At 35.4% G+C, this 24230-nt stretch overlaps 1 long non-coding RNA gene across 1 annotated transcript in view; it reads left to right on the top strand.

Moving 5' to 3' along the window:
* LOC137644970 (uncharacterized) overlaps nt 1–23485 on the top strand; it is a 49134-nt gene extending 25649 nt beyond the window's left edge. Inside the window, exon 5 of the long non-coding RNA XR_011045246.1 lies at nt 23423–23485. This is a non-coding gene — a long non-coding RNA (uncharacterized lncRNA). The remainder of the gene's footprint in view (nt 1–23422) is intronic.
* The last annotated feature ends 745 nt before the right edge of the window (nt 23486–24230 follow it).

The raw sequence follows: 24230 nt of genomic DNA, 5'->3' as shown, positions 1-24230 counted from the left end.
TGTTGATTTTGAGAGCAGGGTAATTTGATGTTGATTTTGAGAGCAGGGTAATTTGATGTTGATTTTGAGAGCAGGGTAATTTGATGTTGATTTTCAGAGCAGGGTAATTTGATATTGATTTTTAGAGCAGGGTAATTTGATATTGATTTCAAGGGCAGGGTAATTTGATATTGATTTCAAGGGCAGGGTAATTAGATGTTGATTTCAAGGGCAGGGTAATTTGATATTGATTTCAAGGGCAGGGTAATTTGATATTGATTTCAAGGGCTTGGTAATTTGATATTGATTTCAAGGGCAGGGTAATTTGATATCAATATCAAGGGCAGGGTAGTTTGATATTGATTTCAAGGGCAGGATAATTTGATGTCCATTTTGAGAGCAGGGTAATTTGATGTTGATTTTGAGAGCAGGGTAATTTGATCTTGATTTCAAGGGCAGGGTAATTTGATATTGATTTCAAGGGCAGGGTAATTTGATGTTGATTTCAACGGCAGGGTAGTTTGATATTGATTTCAAGAGCAGGGTAGTTTGATATTGATTTCAAGGGCAGGGTAATTTGATATTGATTTCAAGGGCAGGGTGATTTGATGTTGATTTTGAGAGCAGGGTAATTTGATGCTCATTTTGAGAGCAGGGTAATTTGATGTATATTTTGAGAGCAGGGTAATTTGATGTATATTTTGAGAGCAGGGTAATTTGATGTATATTTTGAGAGCAGGGTAATTTGATGTTGATTTTGACGCCAGGGTAATTTGATATTGATTTTAAGGGCAGGGTAATTTGATATTGGTTTCAAGAGCAGGGTAATTTGATGTTGATTTCAAGGGCTGGGTAGTTTAATAATGATTTCAAGGGCAGGGTAGTTTGATATTAATTTCAAGGGCAGGGTAATTTGATATTGATTTCAAAGGCAGGGTAATTTGATGTTCATTTTGAGAGCAGGGTAATTTGATGTTGATTTTGAGAGCAGAGTAATTTGATGTTGATTTTGAGAGCAGGGTAATTTAATGTTCATTTTGAGAGCAGGGTAATTTGATGTTGATTTTGAGGGCAGGGTAATTTGATATTGATTTCAAGGGCAGGGTAATATGATATTGATTTCAAGGGCAAGGTAATTTGATGTTGATTTCAAGGGCAGGGTAGTTTGATATTGATTTACTGGGCAGGGTAATTTGATATTGATTTCAAGGGCAGGTTAATTTGATGGTGATTTTGAGAGCAGGGTAATTTGATGTTGATTTTGAGAGCAGGGTTATTTGATGTTGATTTTAAGAACAGGGTAATTTGATGTTGATTTTGAGAGCAGGGTAATTTGATGTGGATTTTGAGGGCAGGGTAGTTTGATATTGATTTTAAGGGTAGGGTAATTTGATATTGATTTCAAGGGCAGGGTAATTTGATGTTGATTTCAAGGGCAGGGTAGTTTGATATTGATTTCAAGGGCAGAGTAGTTTGATTTTGATTTCAAGGGCAGGGTAATTTGATATTGATTTCAAGGGCAGGGTAATTTGATGTTGATTTTGAGAGCAGGGTAATTTGATGTTGATTTTGAGAGCAGGGTAATTTGATGTTGATTTTGAGAGCAGGGTAATTTGATGTTGATTTTGAGGGCAGGGTAATTTGATATTGATTTCAAGGGCAGGGTAATTTGATATTGATTTCAAGGGCAGGGTAATTTGATGTTGATTTCAAGGGCAAGGTAGTTTGATATTGATTTTGAGAGCAGGGTAATTTGATGTTGATTTTGAGAGCAGGGTAATTTGATGTTGATTTCGAGAGCAGGGTAATTTGCTGTTGATTTTGAGGGAAGGGTAATTCGATATTGATTTCAAGGGCAGGGTAGTTTGATATTGATTTCAAGGGCAGTGTAATTTGATATTGATTTCAAGGGCAGGGTAATTTGATATTGATTTCAAGGGTAGGGTAGTTTGATGTTGATTTTGAGAGCAGGGTAATTTGATGTTCATTTTGAGAGCAGGGTAATTTGATGTTCATTTTGAGGGCAGGGTAATTTGATGTTGATTTTGAGAGCAGGGTAATTTGATGTTGATTTTGAGGGCAGGGTAATTTGATATTGATTTCAAGGGCAGGGTAATTTGATATTGATTTTGAGGGCAGGGTAGTTTGATATTGATTTCAAGGGCAGGGTAGTTTGATATTGATTTCAAGGGCAGGGTAATTTGATGTTCATTTTGAGAGCAGGGTAATTTGATGTTGATTTTGAGATCAGGGTAGTTTGATGTTGATTTTGAGAGTAGGGTAATTTGATGTTGATTTTGAGAGCAGGGTAATTTGATGTTGATTTTGAGAGCAGGGTAATTTGATGTTGATTTTGAGAGCAGGGTAATTTGATGTTGATTTTGAGAGCAGGGTAATTTGATGTTGATTTTGAGAGCATGGTAATTTGATGTTGATTTTAAGAGCAGGGTAATTTGATGTTGATTTTGAGAGCAGGGTAATTTGATGTTGATTTTGAGAGCAGGGTAATTTGATGTTGATTTTGAGAGCAGGGTAATTTGATGTTGATTTTGAAAGCAGGGTAATTTGATGTTGATTTTGAGAGCAGGGTAATTTGATGTTGATTTTGAGGGCACGGTTAATTGATATTGATTTCAAGGGCAGGGTAATTTGATATTGATTTCAAGGGCAGGGTAATTTGATGTTGATTTTGAGGGCAGGGTAATTTTATATTATTTCAAGGGCAGGGTAATTTTATATTATTTCAAGGGCAGGGTAATTAGATATTAATTTCAAGGGCAGGGTAATTTTATGTTGAATTCAAGGGCAGGGTAATTTGATATTGATTTCAAGGGCAGGTTAATTTGATGTTGATTTTGAGAGCGGGGTAATTTGATGTTCATTTTGAGAGTAGGGTAATTTGATGTTCATTTTGAGAGTAGGGTAATTTGATGTTGATTTTGAGGGCAGGGTAATTTGATATTGTTTCAAGGGCAGGGTAATATGATATTGATTTCAAGGGCAAGGTAATTTGATGTTGATTTCAAGTGCAGGGTAGTTTGATATTGATTTCAAGGGCAGGGTAATTTGATATTCATTTCAAGGGCAGGTTAATTTGATGTTGATTTTGAGAGCAGGGTAATTTGATGTTGATTTTGAGAGCAGGGTTATTTGATGTTGATTTTGAGAACAGGGTGATTTGATGTTGATTTTGAGAGCAGGGTAATTTGATGTGGATTTTGAGGGCAGGGTAGTTTGATATTGATTTGAAGGGCAGGGTAATTTGATATTGATTTCAAGGGCAGGGTAATTTGATGTTGATTTCAAGGGCAGGGTAGTTTGATATTGATTTCAAGGGCAGAGTAGTTTGATTTTGATTTCAAGGGCAGGGTAATTTGATATTGATTTCAAGGGCAAGGTAATTTGATGTTGATTTTGAGAGCAGGGTAATTTGATGTTGATTTTGAGAGCAGGGTAATTTGATGTGGATTTTGAGAGCAGGGTAATTTGATGTTGATTTCGAGAGCAGGGTAATTTGCTGTTGATTTTGAGGGAAGGGTAATTCGATATTGATTTCAAGGGCAGGGTAGTTTGATATTGATTTGAAGGGCAGGGTAATTTGATATTGATTTAAAGGGCAGGGTAATTTGGTATTGATTTAAAGGGCAGGGTAATTTGATATTGATTTCAAGGGCAGGGTAGTTTGATATTGATTTCAAGGGCAGGGTAATTTGATGTTGATTTCAAGGGCAGGGTAATTTGATGTTCATTTTGAGAGCAGGGTAATTTGATGTTCATTTTGAGAGCAGGGTAATTTGATGTTCATTTTGAGAGCAGGGTAATTTGATGTTGATTTTGAGAGCAGAGTAATTTGATGTTGATTTTGAGGGCAGGGTAATTTGATATTGATTTCGAGGGCAGGGTCATTTGATATTGATTTCAAGGGCAGGGTAATTTGATGTTGATTTTGAGGGCAGGGTAATTTGATATTGATTTCAAGGGCAGGGTAATTTGATATTGATTTAAAGGGCAGGGTAATTTGATATTGATTTCAAGGGCAGGGTAGTTTGATATTGATTTCAAGGGCAGGGTAATTTGAAGTTGATTTCAAGGGCAGGGTAATTTGATGTTCATTTTGAGAGCAGGGTAATTTGATGTTGATTTTGAGAGTAGGGTAATTTGATGTTGATTTTGAGAGCAGGGTAATTTGATGTTGATTTTGAGAGCAGGGTAATTTGATGTTGATTTTGAGAGCAGGGTAATTTGATGTTGATTTTGAGAGCAGGGTAATTTGATGTTGATTTTGAGAGCAGGGTAATTTGATGTTGATTTTGAGAGCAGGGTAATTTGATGTTGATTTTGAAAGCAGGGTAATTTGATGTTGATTTTGAGAGTAGGGTAATTTGATGTTGATTTTGAGGGCACGGTTAATTGATATTTATTTCAAGGGCAGGGTAATTTGATATTGATTTCAAGGGCAGGGTAATTTGATGTTGATTTTGAAGGCAGGGTAATTTGATATTATTTCAAGGGCAGGGTAATTAGATATTGATTTCAAGGGCAGGGTAATTTTATGTTGAATTCAAGGGCAGGGTAATTTGATATTGATTTCAAGGGCAGGGTAATTTGATACTGATTTCAAGGGCAGGGTAATTTGATGTTGATTTTGAGAGCAGGGTAATTTGATGTTGATTTTGAGAGCAGGATATTTTGATGTTGATTTTGAGAGCAGGGTAATTTGATGTTGATTTTGAGAGCAGGGTAATTTGATGTTGATTTTAAGAGCAGGGTAATTTGATGTTGATTTTGAGAGCAGGGTAATTTAATGTTGATTTTGAGAGCAGGGTAATTTGATGTTGATTTTGAGAGCAGGGTAATTTGATGTTGATTTTGAGAGCATTGTAATTTGATGTTGATTTAGAGAGCAGGGTAATTTGATGTTGATTTTGAGAGTAGGGTAATTTGATGTTGATTTTGAGGGCAGGGTAATTTGATGTTGATTTCAAGGGCAGGGTAATTTGATATTGATTTCAAGGGCAGGGTAATTTGATGTTGATTTAGAGGGCAGGGTAATTTGATATTGATTTCAAGGGCAGGGTAATTTGATATTGATTTCAAGGGCAGGGTAATTTGATATTGATTTCAAAGGCAGGGAAATTTGATATTGATTTCAAGGGCAGGGTAATTTGATATTGATTTCAAGGGCAGGGTAATTTGATATTGATTTTAAGAGCAGGGTAATTTGATGTTCATTTTGAGAGCAAGGTAATTTGATGTTGATTTTGAGATCAGGGTAGTTTGATGTTGATTTTGAGAGTAGGGTAATTTGATGTTGATTTTGAGAGCAGGGTAATTTGATGTTGATTTTGAGAGCAGGGTAATTTGATGTTGATTTTGAGAGCAGGGTAATTTGATGTTGATTTTGAGAGCAGGGTAATTTGATGTTGATTTTGAGAGCAGGGTAATTTGATGTTGATTTTGAGAGCAGGGTAATTTGATGTTGATTTTGAGAGCAGGGTAATTTGATGTTGATTTTGAAAGCAGGGTAATTTGATGTTGATTTTGAGAGCAGGGTAATTTGATGTTGATTTTGAGGGCACGGTTAATTGATATTGATTTCAAGGGCAGGGTAATTTGATATTGATTTCAAGGGCAGGGTAATTTGATGTTGATTTTGAATGCAGGGTAATTTGATATTATTTCAAGGGCAGGGTAATTAGATATTGATTTCAAGGGCAGGGTAATTTTATGTTGAATTCAAGGGCAGGGTAATTTGATATTGATTTCAAGGGCAGGTTAACTTGATGTTGATTTTGAGAGCAGGGTAATTTGATGTTCATTTTGAGAGTAGGGTAATTTGATGTTCATTTTGAGAGTAGGGTAATTTGATGTTGATTTCAAGCGCAGGGTAATTTGATATTGATATCAAGGGCAGGGTAATATTATATTGATTTCAAGGGCAAGGTAATTTGATATTGATTTCAAGGGCAGGGTAATTTGATATTGATTTCAAGGGCAGGTTAATTTGATGTTGATTTTGAGAGCAGGGTAATTTGATGTTGATTTTGAGAGCAGGGTTAATTTGATGTTGATTTTGAGAACAGGGTAATTTGATGTTGATTTTGAGAGCAGGGTAATTTGATGTGGATTTTGAGGGCAGGGTAGTTTGATATTGATTTTAAGGGCAGGGTAATTTGATATTGATTTCAAGGGCAGGGTAATTTGATGTTGATTTCAAGGGCAGGGTAGTTTGATATTGATTTCAAGGGCAGAGTAGTTTGATTTTGATTTCAAGGGCAGGGTAATTTGATATTGATTTCAAGGGCAGGGTAATTTGATGTTGATTTGGAGAGCAGGGTAATTTGATGTTGATTTTGAGAGCATGGTAATTTGATGTTGATTTTGAGAGCAGGGTAATTTGATGTTGATTTTGAGGGCAGGGTAATTTGATATTGATTTCAAGGGTAGGGTAATTTGATATTGATTTCAAGCGCAGGGTAATTTGATGTTGATTTCAAGGGCAAGGTAGTTTGATATTGATTTTGAGAGCAGGGTAATTTGATGTTGATTTCGAGAGCAGGGTAATTTGATGTTGATTTTGAGAGCAGGGTAATTTGATGTTGATTTCGAGAGCAGGGTAATTTGCTGTTGATTTTGAGGGAAGGGTAATTCGATATTGATTTCAAGGGCAGGGTAGTTTGATATTGATTTCAAGGGCAGGGTAATTTGATATTGATTTCAATGGCAGGGTAATTTGATATTGATTTCAAGGGCAGGGTAGTTTGATGTTGATTTTGAGAGCATGGTAATTTGATGTTGATTTTGAGAGCAGGGTAATTTGATGTTGATTTTGAGAGCAGGGTAATTTGATGTTGATTTTGAGAGCAGGGTAATTTGATGTTGATTTCAAGGGTAGGGTAATTTGATATTGATTTCAGGGGCAGGGTAATTTGATATTGATTTTGAGGGCAGGGTAGTTTGATATTGATTTCAAGGGCAGGGTAGTTTGATATTGATTTTGAGAGCAGGGTAATTTGATGTTCATTTTGAAAGCAGGGTAATTTGATGTTGATTTTCAGATCAGGGTAGTTTGATGTTGATTTTGAGAGTAGGGTAATTTGATGTTGATTTTGAGAGCAGGGTAATTTGATGTTGATTTTGAGAGCAGGGTAATTTGATGTTGATTTTAAGAGCAGGGTAATTTGATGTTGATTTTGAGAGCAGGGTAATTTGATGTTGATTTTGAGAGCAGGGTAATTTGATGTTGATTTTCAAAGCAGGGTAATTTGATGTTGATTTTGAGAGCAGGGTAATTTGATGTTGATTTTGAGGGCACGGTTAATTGATATTGATTTCAAGGGCAGGGTAATTTGATATTGATTTCAAGGGCAGGGTAATTTGATGTTGATTTTGAGGGCAGGGTAATTTGATATTATTTCAAGGGCAGGGTAATTAGATATTGATTTCAAGGGCAGGGTAATTTTATGTTGAATTCAAGGGCAGGGTAATTTTATATTGATTTCAAGGGCAGGGTAATTTGATACTGATTTCAAGGGCAGGGTAATTTGATGTTGATTTTGAGAGCAGGGTAATTTGATGTTGATTTTGAGAGCAGGATATTTTGATGTTGATTTTGAGAGCAGGGTAATTTGATGTTGATTTTGAGAGCAGGGTAATTTGATGTTGATTTTGAGAGCAGGGTAATTTGATGTTCATTTTGGGAGCAGGGTAATTTGATGTTGATTTTGAGAGCATTGTAATTTGATGTTGATTACAAGAGCAGGGTAATTTGATGTTGATTTTGAGAGCAGAGTAATTTGATGTTGATTCCAAGAGCAGGGTAATTTGATGTTGATTTAGAGAGCAGGGTAATTTGATTTTGATTTTGAGAGCAGGGTAATTTGATGTTGATTTTAAGGGCAGGGTAATTTGATGTTGATTTCAAGGGCAGGGTAATTTGATATTGATTTCAAGGGCAGGGTAATTTGATATTGATTTCAAGGGCAGGGTAATTTGATATTGATTTCAAGGGCAGGGTAATTTGATATTGATTTTGAGAGCAGGGTAATTTGATGTTGATTTTGAGAGCAGGGTAATTTGATGTTGATTTTGAGAGCAGGGAAATTTGATGTTGATTTTGAGAGCAGGGTAATTTGATGTTGATTTTGAGAGCAGGGTAATTTGATATTCATTTTGTGAGCATCGTAATTTGATGTTGATTTTGAGATCAGGGTAATTTGATGTTGATTTCAAGGGCAGGGTAATTTGATATTGATTTCAAGGGCAGGGTAATTTGATATTGATTTCAAGGGCAGGGTAATTTAATATTGATTTCAAGGGCAGGGTAATTTAATATTAATTTCAAGGGCAGGGTAATTTGATATTGATTTCAAAGGCTGGGTAATTTGATATTGATTTCAAGGTTAGGGTAATTTGATATTCATTTCAAGGGCAGGGTAATTTGATGTTGATTTTGAGAGCAGGGTAATTTGATATTGATTTCTAGGGCAAGTTAATTTGATATTGATTTTGAGGGCAGGGTAATTTGATATCGATTTTGAGAGCAGGGTAATTTGATATTGATTTCAAGGGCAGGGTAATTTGATATTGATTTCAAGGGCAGGGTAATTTGATATTGATTTTGAGGGCAGGGTAATTTGATATTGATTTCAAGGTCAGGGTAGTTTGATGTTGATTTTGAGAGCAGGGTAATTTGATGTTGATTTTGAGAGCAGGGTAATTTGATGTTGATTTTGAGATCAGGGTAATTTGATGTTCATTTTGAGAGCAGGGTAATTCGATGTTGATTTTGAGGGCAGGGTAATTTGATATTGATTTCAAGAGCAGGGTAATTTGATGTTGATTTCAAGGGCAGGGTAATTTAATGTTGATTTCAAGGGCAGGGTAGTTTGATATTGATTTCAAGGGCAGGGTAGTTTGATATTGATTTTAAGAGCAGGGTAATTTTATGTTCATTTTGAGACCAGGGTAATTTGATGTTGATTTTGAAATCAGGGTAGTTTGTTGTTGATTTTGAGAGCAGGGTAATTTGATGTTGATTTTGAGAGCAGGGTAATTTGATGTTGATTTTAAGAGCAGGGTAATTTGATGTTCATTTTGAGAGCAGGGTAATTTGATGTTGATTTTGAGAGCAGGTGATTTGATGTTGATTTTGAGAGCAGGGTAATTTGATGTTGATTTTGAGGGCAGGGTAATTTGATATTGATTTCAAGAGCAGGGTAATTTGATATTGATTTCAAGGGCAGGGTAATTTGATGTTGATTTCAAGGGCAGGGTAATTTGATATTGATTTCAAGGGCAGGGTAATTTGATGTTGATTTAAAGGGCAGGGTATTTGATATTGATTTCAAGGGCAGGGTAATTTGATATTGATTCCAAGGGCAGGGTAATTTGATATTGATTTCAAGGGCAGGGTAATTTGATATTGATTTCAAGGGCAGGGTAATTTGATATTGATTTCTAGGGCAGGGTAATTTGATGTTGATTTTGAGAGCAGGGTAATTTGATGTTGATTTGTAGAGCAGGGTAATTTGATGTTGATTTTGAGAGCAGGGTAATTTGATGTTCCTTTTGAGAGCAGGGTAATTTGATGTTGATTTTGAGAGCAGGGTAATTTGATGTTGATTTTAGAGGGCAGGGTAATTTGATATTGATTTCAAGGGCAGGGTAATTTGATATTGATTTCAAGGGCAGGGTAATTTGATGTTGATTTCAAGGGTAGGGTAATTTGATATTGATTTCAAGGGCAGGGTAATTTGATGTTGATTTGAAGGGCAGGGTATTTTGATATTGATTTCAAGGGCAGGGTAATTTGATATTGATTCCAAGGGCAGGGTTATTTGATATTGATTTCAAGGGCAGGGAAATTTGATATTGATTTCAAGGGCAGGGTAATTTGATATTGATTTCAAGGGCAGGGTAATTTGATATTGATTTTGAGAGCAGGGTAATTTGATGTTGATTTTGAGAGCATGGTAATTTGATGTTGATTTTGAGAGCAGGGTAATTTGATGTTGATTTTGAGAGCAGGGTAATTTGATGTTGATTTTGAGAGCAGGGTAATTTGTTTTTCATTTTGAGAGCAGGTTAATTTGATGTTGATTTAGAGAGCAGGGTAATTTGATGTTGATTTCGAGGGCAGGGTAATTTGATATTGATTTCAAGGGCATGGTAATTTGATATTGATTTCAAGGGCAGGGTAATTTAATATTGATTTCAAGGGCAGGGTAATTTGATATTGATATCAAGGGCTGGGTAATTTGATATTGATTTCAAGGTTAGGGTAATTTGATATTCATTTCAATGGCAGGGAATTTTGATGTTGATTTTGAGAGCATGGGTAATTTGATATTGATTTCAAGGGCAGGGTAATTTTATATTGATTTTGAGAGCAGGGTAATTTGATATTGATTTTGAGAGCAGGGTAATTTGATATTGATTTCAAGGGCAGGGTAATCTGATATTGATTTCAAGGGCAGGGTAATTTGATATTGATTTTGAGGGCAGGGTAATTTGATATTGATTTCAAGGGCAGGGTAATTTGATATTGATTTTGAGGGCAGGGTAATTTGATATTGATTTCAAGGTCAGGGTAATTTGATGTTGATTTTGAGAGCAGGGTAATTTGATGTTGATTTTAAGAGCAGGGTAATTTGATGTTGATTTTAAGAGCAGGGTAATTTGATGTTGATTTTGAGAGCAGGGTAATTTGATGTTGATTTTGAGAGCAGGGTAATTTGATGTTGATTTTGAGGGCAGGGTAATTTGATATTGATTTCAAGAGCAGGGTAATTTGATGTTGATTTCAAGGGCAGGGTAATTCAATGTTGATTTCAAGGGCAGGGTAGTTTGATATTGATTTCAAGGGCAGGGTAGTTTGATATTGATTTTAAGAGCAGGGTAATTTTATGTTCATTTTGAGACAGGGTAATTTGATGTTGATTTTGAGAGCAGGGTAATTTGATTGTTGATTTTGAGAGCAGGGTAATTTGATGTTGATTTTTAGAGCAGGGTAATTTGATGTTTATTTTGAGAGCAGGGTAATTTGATGTTGATTTTGAGAGCAGGGTGATTTGATGTTGATTTTAAGAGCAGGGTAATTTGATGTTGATTTTGAGGGCAGGGTAATTTGATATTGATTCCAAGAGCAGGGTAATTTGATATTGATTTCAAGGGCAGGGTAATTTGATGTTGATTTCAAGGGCAGGGTAATTTGATATTGATTTCAAGGGCAGGGTAATTTGATATTGATTTCAAGGGCAGGGTAATTTGATATTGATTTCAAGGAGGGTAATTTGATATTGATTTCCAGGGCAGGGTAATTTGATGTTGATTTTGAGAGCAGGGTAATTTGATGTTCATTTTGAGACCAGGGTAATTTGATGTTGATTTTGAGAGCAGGGTAATTTGATGATGATTTTGAGAGCAGGGTAATTTGATGTTGATTTTGAGAGCAGGGTAATTTGATATTGATTTCAAGGGCAGGGTAATTTGATATTGATTTCAAAGGCAGAGTAATTTGATATTGATTCCAAGGGCAGGGTAATTTGATACTGATTTCAAGGGTAGGGTAATTTGATATTGATTTCAAGGGCAGGGTAATTTGATTTTGAGAGCAGGGTAATTTGATATTGATTTTGAGAGCAGGGTAATTTGATGTTCATTTTGAGAGCAGTAATTTGATGTTGATTTTGAGAGCAGGGTATTTGATGTATATTTTGAGAGCAGGGTAATTTGATGTTGATTTTGAGAGCAGGGTAGTTTGTTGTTGATTTTGAGAGCAGGGTAATTTGATGTTGATTTTTAGAGCAGGGTAATTTGATGTTGATTTTGAGAGCAGGGTAATTTGATGTTGATTTTGAGAGCAGGGTAATTTGATGTTTATTTTGAGAGCAGGGTAATTTGATGTTGATTTTGAGAGCAGGTAATTTGATGTTGATTTTAAGAGCAGGGTAATTTGATGTTGATTTTGAGGGCAGGGTAATTTGATATTGATTTCAAGAGCAGGGTAATTTGATATTGATTTCAAGGGCAGGGTAATTTGATGTTGATTTCAAGGGCAGGGTAATTTGATATTGATTTCAAGGGCAGGGTAATTTGATATTGATTTCAAGGGCAGGGTAATTTGATATTGATTTCAAGGAGGGTAATTTGATATTGATTTCCAGGGCAGGGTAATTTGATGTTGATTTTGAGAGCAGGGTAATTTGATGTTCATTTTGAGACCAGGGTAATTTGATGTTGATTTTGAGAGCAGGGTAATTTGATGATGATTTTGAGAGCAGGGTAATTTGATGTTGATTTTGAGAGCAGGGTAATTTGATATTGATTTCAAGGGCAGGGTAATTTGATATTGATTTCAAGGCAGAGTAATTTGATATTGATTCCAAGGGCAGGGTAATTTGATATTGATTCAAGGGTAGGGTAATTTGATATTGATTTCAAGGGCAGGGTAATTTGATTTTGAGAGCAGGGTAATTTGATATTGATTTTGAGAGCAGGGTAATTTGATGTTCATTTTGAGAGCAGTAATTTGATGTTGATTTTGAGAGCAGGGTTATTTGATGTATATTTTGAGAGCAGGGTAATTTGATGTTGATTTTGAGAACAGGGTAATTTGATGTTGATTTTGAGAGCAGGGTAATTTGATGTTGATTTTGAGAGCAGGGTAATTTGATATTGATTTTGAGAGCAGGGTAATTTGATATTGATTTTGAGAGCAGGGTAATTTGATATTGATTTTGAGGGCAGGGTAATTTGATGTTGATTTTGAGAGCAGGGTAATTTGATATTGATTTTGAGAGCAGGGTAATTTGATATTGATTTTGAGAGCAGTGTAATTTGATATTGATTTTGAGAGCAGGTAATTTGATGTTGATTTTAAGCGCAGGGTAATTTGATATTGATTTCAAGGGTAGGGTAATTTGATATTGATTTCAAGGGCAGGGTCATTTGATATTGATTTCAAGGGTAGGGTAATTTTTATATTCATTTCAAGGGCAGCGGTAATTTGATATTGATTTTGAGGGCAGGGTAATTTGATATTGATTTCAAGGGCAGGGTAATATGATATTGATTTCAAGGGCAGGGTAATTTGATATTGATTTCAAGGGCAGGGTAATTTGATGTTGATTTTAAGGGCAGGGTAATTTGATATTGATTTCAAGTGCAGGGTAATTTGATATTGATTTCAAGGGCAGGGTAATTTGATATTGATTTCAAGGGCAGGGTAATTTGATATTGATTTTGAGATCGGGGTAATTTGTTGATTTGAGAGCAGGGTAATTTGATATTGATTTTGAGAGCAGGGTAATTTGATATTGATTTCAAGGGCAGGGTAATTTGATAATGATTTCAAGGGTAGGGTAATTTGATATTGATTTCAAGGGCAGGGTAATTTGATATTGATTTTGAGAGCAGGGTAATTTGATATTGATTTTGAGAGCAGGGTAATCTGATGTTCATTTTGAGAGCAGGGTAATTTGATATTGATTTTGAGAGCAGGGTAATTTGATATTGATTTTGAGGGCAGGGTAATTTGATATTGATTTTGAGAGCAGGGTAATTTGATATTGATTTTGAGGGCAGGGTAATTTGATACTGATTTTAAGAGCAGGGTAATTTGATATTGATTTTGAGAGCAGGGTAATTTGATATTGATTTTGAGAGCAGGGTAATTTGATATTGATTTTGAGAGCAGGGTAATTTGATATTGATTTTGAGAGCAGGGTAATTTGATATTGATTTTGAGGGCAGGGTAATTTGATACTGATTTTGAGGGCAGGGTAATTTGATACTGATTTTGAGGGCAGGGTAGTTTGATATTGATTTTGAGAGCAGGGTAATTTGATGTTCATTTTGAGAGCAGGGTAATTTTATGTTGATTTTGAGAGCAGGGTAATTTTATTTTGACTTTGAGAGCAGGGTAATTTGATGTTCTTTTTTAGAGCAGGGTAATTTGATGTTGATTTTGAGAGCAGGGTAATTTGATATTGATTTTGAGAGCAGGGTAATTTGATGTTGATTTTGAGAGTTGGGTAATTTGATGTTGATTTTGAGAGCAGGGTAATTTGATGTTGATTTTGAGAGCAGGGTAATTTGATGTTGATTTTGAGAGCAGGGTAATTTGATGTTCATTTTGAGAGCAGGGTAATTTGATGTTCATTTTGAGAGCAGGGTAATTTGATGTTGATTTTCAGATCAGGGTAGTTTGATGTTGATTTTGAGGGCAGGGTAATTTGATATTATTTCAAGGGCAGGGTAATTAGATATTGATTTCAAGGGCAGGGTAATTTTATGTTGAATTCAAGGGCAGGGTAATTTGATATTGATTTCAAGGGCAGGGTAATTTGATACTGATTTCAAGGGCAGGGTAATTTGATGTTGATTTTGAGAGCAGGGTAATTTGATGTTGATTTTGAGAGCAGGATAATTTGATGTTGATTTTGAGAGCAGGGTAATTTGATGTTGATTTTGAGAGCAGGGTAATTTGATGTTGATTTTGAGAGCAGGGTAATTTGATGTTCATTTTGGGAGCAGGGTAATTTGATGTTGATTTTGAGAGCATTGTAATTTGATGTTGATTACAAGAGCAGGGTAATTTGATGTTGATTTTGAGAGCAGAGTAATTTGATGTTGATTCCAAGAGCAGGGTAATTTGATGTTGATTTAGAGAGCAGGGTAATTTGATTTGATTTTGAGAGCAGGGTAATTTGATGTTGATTTTAAGGGCAGGGTAATTTGATGTTGATTTCAAGGGCAGGGTAATTTGATATTGATTTCAAGGGCAGGGTAATTTGATATTGATTTCAAGGGCAGGGTAATTTGATATTGATTTCAAGGGCAGGGTAATTTGATATTGATTTTGAGAGCAGGGTAATTTGATGTTGATTTTGAGAGCAGGGTAATTTGATGTTGATTTTGAGAGCAGGGTAATTTGATGTTGATTTTGAGAGCAGGGTAATTTGATGTTGATTTTGAGAGCAGGGTAATTTGATATTCATTTTGTGAGCATCGTAATTTGATGTTGATTTTGAGATCAGGGTAATTTGATGTTGATTTCAAGGGCAGGGTAATTTGATATTGATTTCAAGGGCAGGGTAATTTGATATTGATTTCAAGGGCAGGGTAATTTGATATTGATTTCAAGGGCAGGGTAATTTAATATTAATTTCAAGGGCAGGGTAATTTGATATTGATTTCAAAGGCTGGGTAATTTGATATTGATTTCAAGGTTAGGGTAATTTGATATTCATTTCAAGGGCAGGGTAATTTGATGTTGATTTTGAGAGCAGGGTAATTTGATATTGATTTCTAGGGCAAGTTAATTTGATATTGATTTTGAGGGCAGGGTAATTTGATATCGATTTTGAGAGCAGGGAAATTTGATATTGATTTCAAGGGCAGGGTAATTTGATATTGATTTCAAGCGCAGGGTAATTTGATATTGATTTTGAGGGCAGGGTAATTTGATATTGATTTCAAGGGCAGGGTAATTTGATATTGATTTTGAGGGCAGGGTAATTTGATATTGATTTCAAGGTCAGGGTAGTTTGATGTTGATTTGGAGAGCAGGGTAATTTGATGTTGATTTTGAGAGCATGGTAATTTGATGTTGATTTTGAGAGCAGGGTAATTTGATGTTGATTTTGAGGGCAGGGTAATTTGATATTGATTTCAAGGGTAGGGTAATTTGATATTGATTTCAAGCGCAGGGTAATTTGATGTTGATTTCAAGGGCAAGGTAGTTTGATATTGATTTTGAGAGCAGGGTAATTTGATGTTGATTTCGAGAGCAGGGTAATTTGATGTTGATTTTGAGAGCAGGGTAATTTGATGTTGATTTCGAGAGCAGGGTAATTTGCTGTTGATTTTGAGGGAAGGGTAATTCGATATTGATTTCAAGGGCAGGGTAGTTTGATATTGATTTCAAGGGCAGGGTAATTTGATATTGATTTCAATGGCAGGGTAATTTGATATTGATTTCAATGGCAGGGTAGTTTGATGTTGATTTTGAGAGCATGGTAATTTGATGTTGATTTTGAGAGCAGGGTAATTTGATGTTGATTTTGAGAGCAGGGTAATTTGATGTTGATTTTGAGAGCAGGGTAATTTGATGTTGATTTCAAGGGTAGGGTAATTTGATATTGATTTCAGGGGCAGGGTAATTTGATATTGATTTTGAGGGCAGGGTAGTTTGATATTGATTTCAAGGGCAGGGTAGTTTGATATTGATTTTGAGAGCAGGGTAATTTGATGTTCATTTTGAGAGCAGGGTAATTTGATGTTGATTTTCAGATCAGGGTAGTTTGATGTTGATTTTGAGAGTAGGGTAATTTGATGTTGATTTTGAAAGCAGGGTAATTTGATGTTGATTTTGAGAGCAGGGTAATTTGATGTTGATTTTGAGGGCACGGTTAATTGATATTTATTTCAAGGGCAGGGTAATTTGATATTGATTTCAAGGGCAGGGTAATTTGATGTTGATTTTGAAGGCAGGGTAATTTGATATTATTTCAAGGGCAGGGTAATTAGATATTGATTTCAAGGGCAGGGTAATTTTATGTTGAATTCAAGGGCAGGGTAATTTGATATTGATTTCAAGTGCAGGGTAATTTGATATTGATTTCAAGGGTAGGGTAATTTGATATTGATTTCAAGGGCAGGGTAATTTGATATTGATTTTGAGATCGGGGTAATTTGTTGATTTGAGAGCAGGGTAATTTGATATTGATTTTGAGAGCAGGGTAATTTGATATTGATTTCAAGGGCAGGGTAATTTGATAATGATTTCAAGGGTAGGGTAATTTGATATTGATTTCAAGGGCAGGGTAATTTGATATTGATTTTGAGAGCAGGGTAATTTGATATTGATTTTGAGAGCAGGGTAATCTGATGTTCATTTTGAGAGCAGGGTAATTTGATATTGATTTTGAGAGCAGGGTAATTTGATATTGATTTTGAGGGCAGGGTAATTTGATGTTGATTTTGAGAGCAGGGTAATTTGATGTTGATTTTGAGAGCAGGGTAATTTGATATTGATTTTGAGAGCAGGGTAATTTGATATTGATTTTGAGAGCAGGGTAATTTGATATTGATTTTGAGGGCAGGGTAATTTGATGTTGATTTTGAGAGCAGGGTAATTTGATATTGATTTTGAGAGCAGGGTAATTTGATATTGATTTTGAGAGCAGTGTAATTTGATATTGATTTTGAGAGCAGGTTAATTTGATGTTGATTTTAAGCGCAGGGTAATTTGATATTGATTTCAAGGGTAGGGTAATTTGATATTGATTTCAAGGGCAGGGTCATTTGATATTGATTTCAAGGGTAGGGTAATTTTTATATTCATTTCAAGGGCACGGTAATTTGATATTGATTTTGAGGGCAGGGTAATTTGATATTGATTTCAAGGGCAGGGTAATATGATATTGATTTCAAGGGCAGGGTAATTTGATATTGATTTCAAGGGCAGGGTAATTTGATGTTGATTTTAAGGGCAGGGTAATTTGATATTGATTTCAAGTGCAGGGTAATTTGATATTGATTTCAAGGGTAGGGTAATTTGATATTGATTTCAAGGGCAGGGTAATTTGATATTGATTTTGAGATCGGGGTAATTTGTTGATTTGAGAGCAGGGTAATTTGATATTGATTTTGAGAGCAGGGTAATTTGATATTGATTTCAAGGGCAGGGTAATTTGATAATGATTTCAAGGGTAGGGTAATTTGATATTGATTTCAAGGGCAGGGTAATTTTATATTGATTTTGAGAGCAGGGTAATTTGATATTGATTTTAAGAGCAGGGTAATCTGATGTTCATTTTGAGAGCAGGGTAATTTGATATTGATTTTGAGAGCAGGGTAATTTGATATTGATTTTGAGGGCAGGGTAATTTGATATTGATTTTGAGGGCAGGGTAATTTGATATTGATTTTGAGGGCAGGGTAATTTGATACTGATTTTAAGAGCAGGGTAATTTGATATTGATTTTGAGAGCAGGGTAATTTGATATTGATTTTGAGAGCAGGGTAATTTGATATTGATTTTGAGAGCAGGGTAATTTGATATTGATTTTGAGAGCAGGGTAATTTGATATTGATTTTGAGGGCAGGGTAATTTGATACTGATTTTGAGGGCAGGGTAATTTGATACTGATTTTGAGGGCAGGGTAGTTTGATATTGATTTTGAGAGCAGGGTAATTTGATGTTCATTTTGAGAGCAGGGTAATTTTATGTTGATTTTGAGAGCAGGGTAATTTTATTTTGACTTTGAGAGCAGGGTAATTTGATGTTCTTTTTTAGAGCAGGGTAATTTGATGTTGATTTTGAGAGCAGGGTAATTTGATATTGATTTTGAGAGCAGGGTAATTTGATGTTGATTTTGAGAGTTGGGTAATTTGATGTTGATTTTGAGAGCAGGGTAATTTGATGTTGATTTTGAGAGCAGGGTAATTTGATGTTGATTTTGAGAGCAGGGTAATTTGATGTTCATTTTGAGAGCAGGGTAATTTGATGTTCATTTTGAGAGTAGGGTAATTTGATGTTCATTTTGAGAGTAGGGTAATTTGATGTTCATTTTGAGAGCAGGGTAATTTGATGTTGATTTTGAGGGCAGGGTAATTTGATATTGATTTCAAGGGTAGGGTAATTTTATGTTGATTTCAAGGGCAGGGTAATTTGATATTGATTTCAAGGGCAGGGTAATTTCATATTGATATCAAGGGTAGGGTAATTTGATATTGATTTCAAGGGCATGGTAATTTGATGTTGATTTTGAGAGCAGGGTAATTTGATATTGATTTGAGAGCAGGGTAATTTGATGTTGATTTTGAGGGCAGGTTAATTTGATATTGATTTCAAGGGCAGGGTAATTTGATATTGATTTCAAGGGCAGGGTAATTTATATTGATTTCGAGGGCAGGGTCATTTGATATTGATTTCAAGGGCAGGGTAATTTGATGTTGATTTTGAGGGCAGGGTAATTTGATATTGATTTCAAGGGCAGGGTAATTTGATATTGATTTCAAGGGCAGTGTAATTTGATATTGATTTCAAGGGCAGGGTAATTTGCTATTGATTTCAAGGGCAGGATAATTTGATATTGATTTTGAGAGCAGGGTATTTTGATGTTGATTTTGAGAGCAGGGTAATTTGATATTAATTTCAAGGTCAGGGTAATTTGATACTGATTTTAAGAGCAGGGTAATTTTATATTGATTTTGAGGGCAGGGTAATTTGATATTGATTTTGAGGGCAGGGTAATTTGATATTGATTTTGAGAGCAGGGTAATTTGATGTTGATTATGAGATCAGGGTAATTTGATATTGATTTTGAGCGCAGGGTAATTTGATACTGATTTTAAGGGCAGGGTAATTTGATATTGATTTTAAGAGCAGGGTAATTTGATATTGATTTTGAGGGCAGGGTAATTTGTTATTGATTTCAAGGGCAGGGTAATTAGATATTGATATCAAGGGCAGGGTAATTTTTATATTGATTTTGAGGGCAGGGTAATTTGGTATTGATTTCAAGGGCAGGGTAATTTGATATTGATTTCAAGGGCAGGGTAATTTGATATTGATTTTGAGAGCAGGGTAATTTGATATTTATTTCAAGGGCAGGGTAATTTGATATTGATTTCAAGGGCAGGGTAATTTGATATTGATTTTGAGGGCAGGGTAATTTGATATTGATTTCAAGGGCAGGGTAATTTGATATTGATTTCAAGGGCAGGGTAATTTGATATTGATTTCAAGGGCAGGGTAATTTGATATTGATTCCAATGGCAGGGTAATTTGATATTTATTTTAAGGGCAGGGTAATTTGATATTGATTTCAAGGGCAGGGTAATTTGATATTGATTTTGAGGGCAGAGTAATTCGATGTTGAATTCAAAGGCTGTGGTAATTTTTTAGGGCAGGGTCATCAATATGATTTTGACAGTGGGGTCATTATAGGTTATGATTTTATAATGGAATAGGAACATACAGTCTCTTCAAACTGCTTAGCTCTTTGTAGCATGTCTGAAAAGTTTCCTTTTGAGTTTTTGAAATTACGAATGCAAGATTCTATTGTGAATTTATAAGGCTTGACTTTGTTAGCTGACCTATTGGTAGTGCTTAACACTATTTAAGAATGGGAATATCTCTCTCTCTCTCTCTCTCTCTCTCTCTCTCTCTCTCTCTCTCTCTCTCTCTCTCTCCCTCTCTCCAAGTTAAATAGGTTTTTTTTATTTACTGGATATCCCTCCTATTAAAATAGATTTTTCATTCTCTTAAGCATTTTTTCTCAAGAAGCTATTTGAAAACTTTACAATTTCATTCAAAAAGCAGTATGTTATTGCCATATTTTTCTGTATTTGTCTCTCTCCATGTCCAATATTTTGTTCCCCCTCTCTATTCATGTCCAACTATAAGTTGCCCTTCTCTATTCATGTCCAACTATAAGTTGCCCCTCTCTATTCATGTCCAATTATAAGTTGCCCCTGTCTATTCATGTCCAACTATAAGTTGACCTTTTCTATTCATGTCCAACTATATGTTGCCCCTCTCTATTCATGTTCAACTATAAGTTGCCCTTCTCTATTCATGTCCAACTATAAGTTGCCCTTCTCTATTCATGTCCAACTATAAGTTGCCCTTCTCTATTCATGTCCAACTATAAGTTGCCCTTCTCTATTCATGTCCAACTATAAGGTGCTCTCTCTATTCATGTCCAATTATAAGTTGCTCTCTCTATTCATGTCCAATTATAAGTTGCCCCTCTCTATTCATGTCCAGCTAGAAGTTCCCCTCCTCTATATCCAGTATTTTGTCCCCCCTCTCTATTTATGTCTAATTACAAGTTAACCTCTGTGTCCATGTCCAATTTTTTCTCCCCCCTTTCTACTCATGACCAGTTTGTTTCCCTTTTATTCATGTCTATATTTAGTTCCCCTTGAATATTCATGTCCAATATTTGTTCCCTATGTATATTCGTCCAATTTTCTATTTCAGGTTTCTAGTCATGTCCAAAGTTTTGTGACCCCCTCTATTCATGTCCAATTTCTTGTCCCCTTCTCTATTCATGTCCAATTTTATGTTCCCCCCTCTATTCATGTCCAATTTTATATTCCCCTCTCCATTCATGTCCAATTTTTTTGTTGCCCCCTCTCTATTCATATCCAATTTCTTGTCCTTCTCTATTCATGTCCAATTTCTTGTCCTTCTCTATTCATGTCCAATTTCTTGTCCTTCTCTATTCATGTCCAATTTCTTGTCCTTCTCTATTCATGTCCAATTTTCTATTCCCCCTCTCTATTCATGTCCAATTTTATTTTCCCCTCTCTATTCATGTCCAATTTTATTTTCCCCTCTCCATTCATGTCCAATTTTTTTGTTGCTCCCTCTCTAGCCATGTCCAATTTCTTGTCCTTCTCTATTCATGTCCAATTTCTTGTCCTTCTCTATTCATGTCCAATTTCTTGTCCTTCTCTATTCATGTCCAATTTCTTGTCCTTCTCTATTCATGTCCAATTTCTTGTCCTTCTCTATTCATGTCCAATTTCTTGTCCTTCTCTATTCATGTCCAATTTCTTGTCCTTCTCTATTCATGTCCAATTTCTTGTCCTTCTCTATTCATGTCCAATTTTCTATTCCCCCTCTTAATTCATGTCCAATTTTTCCCCCTCTATTCGTGTCCAAATTGTTGTTGCCCTCTCTCTATTCATGTCCAATTTTCCCCCCTCTATTCATGTTCAATTTTTTGTTGCCTCCCCCCCACCCCTCTATTCATGTCCAATTTTTGTTCCCCATGTATATTCATGTCTAATTTTCGTAACCCCAGAATGTTCATGTCTAATTTTTGTTCCCCATGTATATTCATGTCCAATATTTGTTTTCCCAGAATATTCATGTCCAATTTTTGTTCCCCATGTATATTCATGTCCAATATTTGTTCTCCCAGAATGTACATGTCCAATTTTTTTCCCCATGTCATGTCTAATATTTGTTCTCCCAGAATGTTCATGTCCAATTTTTGTTCCCCATGTATATTCATGTCCAATATTTGTTCTCCTAGAATGTACATGTCCAATTTTTGTTCCCCATGTCATGTCCAATATTTGTTCTCCCAGAATGTTCATGTCCAATTTGTGTTCCCCATGTACAGTATATTCATACCTATTTTTCTATTCCCTCTCTCTAATCATGTCCAATTTTTTTCCCTTTCTATTTTCATGTCCAACTTTTGTTCCTCCTCTCTATTCATATCCAAATTTTCGTTCCTCCTCTATTCATGTCCAATGTTTTTTATTTCACCTCTATATTCGTGTCCATATTTTGTTCTCTCCTCTCTACACTCTTCTAAGTGTAGATGCCAGTATTTTTTTTCTTTCATTTAAGTCAAAATTTGTATGTTGATCTTCCATTGATTGTCATTCTTCATAAGTTTTATTGTTGGTTTTATTATATGTGGTAATTTGTCCCTTATTCAATTTCAACGGCAATACCATTTTTTCTCTTTCATAATTGTTTTATATCTAGTTAAAGGAAATAATTGTTTGACTCCAAGCTCTCCGAATTTGCCATACTGATCAGGGTTTATTTTAGGGAAATAATTGACTCGAAGCTCTCAGAATTTGACATACTGATCAGGGTTTATTTTAGGGAAATAATTGAGTCAAAGCTCTTAGAATTCGACATACTGATCAGGGTTTAATTTTAGGGAAATAATTGACTCGAAGCTCTCAGAATTTGACATACTGATCAGGGTTTATTTTAGGGAACTAATTGAGTCAAAGCTCTCAGAATTTGACATACTGATCAGGGTTTAATTTTAGGGAAATAATTGACTCGAAGCTCTCAGAATTTGACATACTGATCAGGGTTTAATTTTAGGGAAATAATTGACTCGAAGCTCTCGGAAATTGACATACTGATCAGGGTTTATTTTAGGGAAATAATTGAATCGTAACTCAGAATTTACTTAACTGATCATGGTATATTGTCAGAATTTACTTAACTGATCATGGTATATTGTCTGAGAGTTAGCGTTAAAATCTTTGCTTAGTTTTATTTCGTATACAAAATATATAAGTAAATAATTATAGCCATGAAAAGGAAAATGAAGACTTGATTGGTTAGTACTAAAGTCCAAATGAGTGACATGGACAGACTTGAGTCCGTCGATATCACCAATTTGGACATGGGTGTAACTCCAATATCACCAATTTGGACTTGGGTGTAACTCCTATCAAAGTCTTTCATTTCTCATTTCGTGGTTATGGTCATGACGTGTCAGTGAATTCAACGGAGAAAGAAGGGTTATTTTGTCTAGTATAGTAAAGTTTCACCAGTCAGGAATTGTTTCATGTAAAACATTTTACACATGAAATATACGACGATACTAATTCTTACACATGAAATATACGACGATACTAATTCAGCTTTTATTATTCACAGGAATGAGCTTCGATAGCAGAGTGTGAGACCATCAAGGAGAGTGCCAGTCCTGTGAGCCATCAAAGAGGAGAGCCATCAAGAGGAGAGCCATCAAGAGGAGCGCCGATCCCCCCTATATAAAAACCACTCAGCTGGTAATCCAGGGCTTTTCTAACGCAGTTTCTGGACACTCTTCGTGAACGTTTTGAATATAAAAAGCAATTATGAATTTTAATTTTTTTTTTTTTTTTTGCGCTGCTTGGGCAGTTTTTCTGGCAGCATTTTTCTGGCAGTGAATTTTTCCATTATGTCTGAATGGCCTGTCAGCTTTGTATTTCCGTGTTTGACGTGCTGCCTTGAAAATTTATTTGCCCTAAATCTTTTTTGCCTGTCAACTCTGTATTCCCATGTTCAAGACTTTTTTCAATGTGCAAAATAAAAGAAAATTGGAAAAAAAACAGGTTTCATTTCCAAAATACCAAAAAGGGGTGTATTCAAAAAATAGAATTATTGATTCACAGGTTTATTTTATTTGAAGGTTTCTCAGATACAGCATAGACAATGGTGTTTAAGAGTTCAATGAGTAGTCAATTTTGCCTCGAGTTGCCTTTAGCTATTTTGTTTTCGAATTTTTAAAGATAGGTTTGCAGACCTTTAGTACAGGATTGAGCGACCAGGGTCCCCCTCACTCGTGGTGGTCTGGGGGGCGGGTTCCAAATACTTCCAGTACCGGCCGGGTGAGAGGCAATCCGGTGCTATCCTTCCGGACATACCACATCTGCTGCTGGTAACACCAGGATTCCAACCCCTTCTGAAAGGTTATACATAT

Source organism: Palaemon carinicauda, chromosome 1 (genome assembly GCF_036898095.1).
Source record: "Palaemon carinicauda isolate YSFRI2023 chromosome 1, ASM3689809v2, whole genome shotgun sequence".
Taxonomy (NCBI): domain Eukaryota; kingdom Metazoa; phylum Arthropoda; class Malacostraca; order Decapoda; family Palaemonidae; genus Palaemon; species Palaemon carinicauda.
Note: the sequence above shows the minus strand (reverse complement) of the source record. Positions and strands in the feature narration are given on the sequence as shown.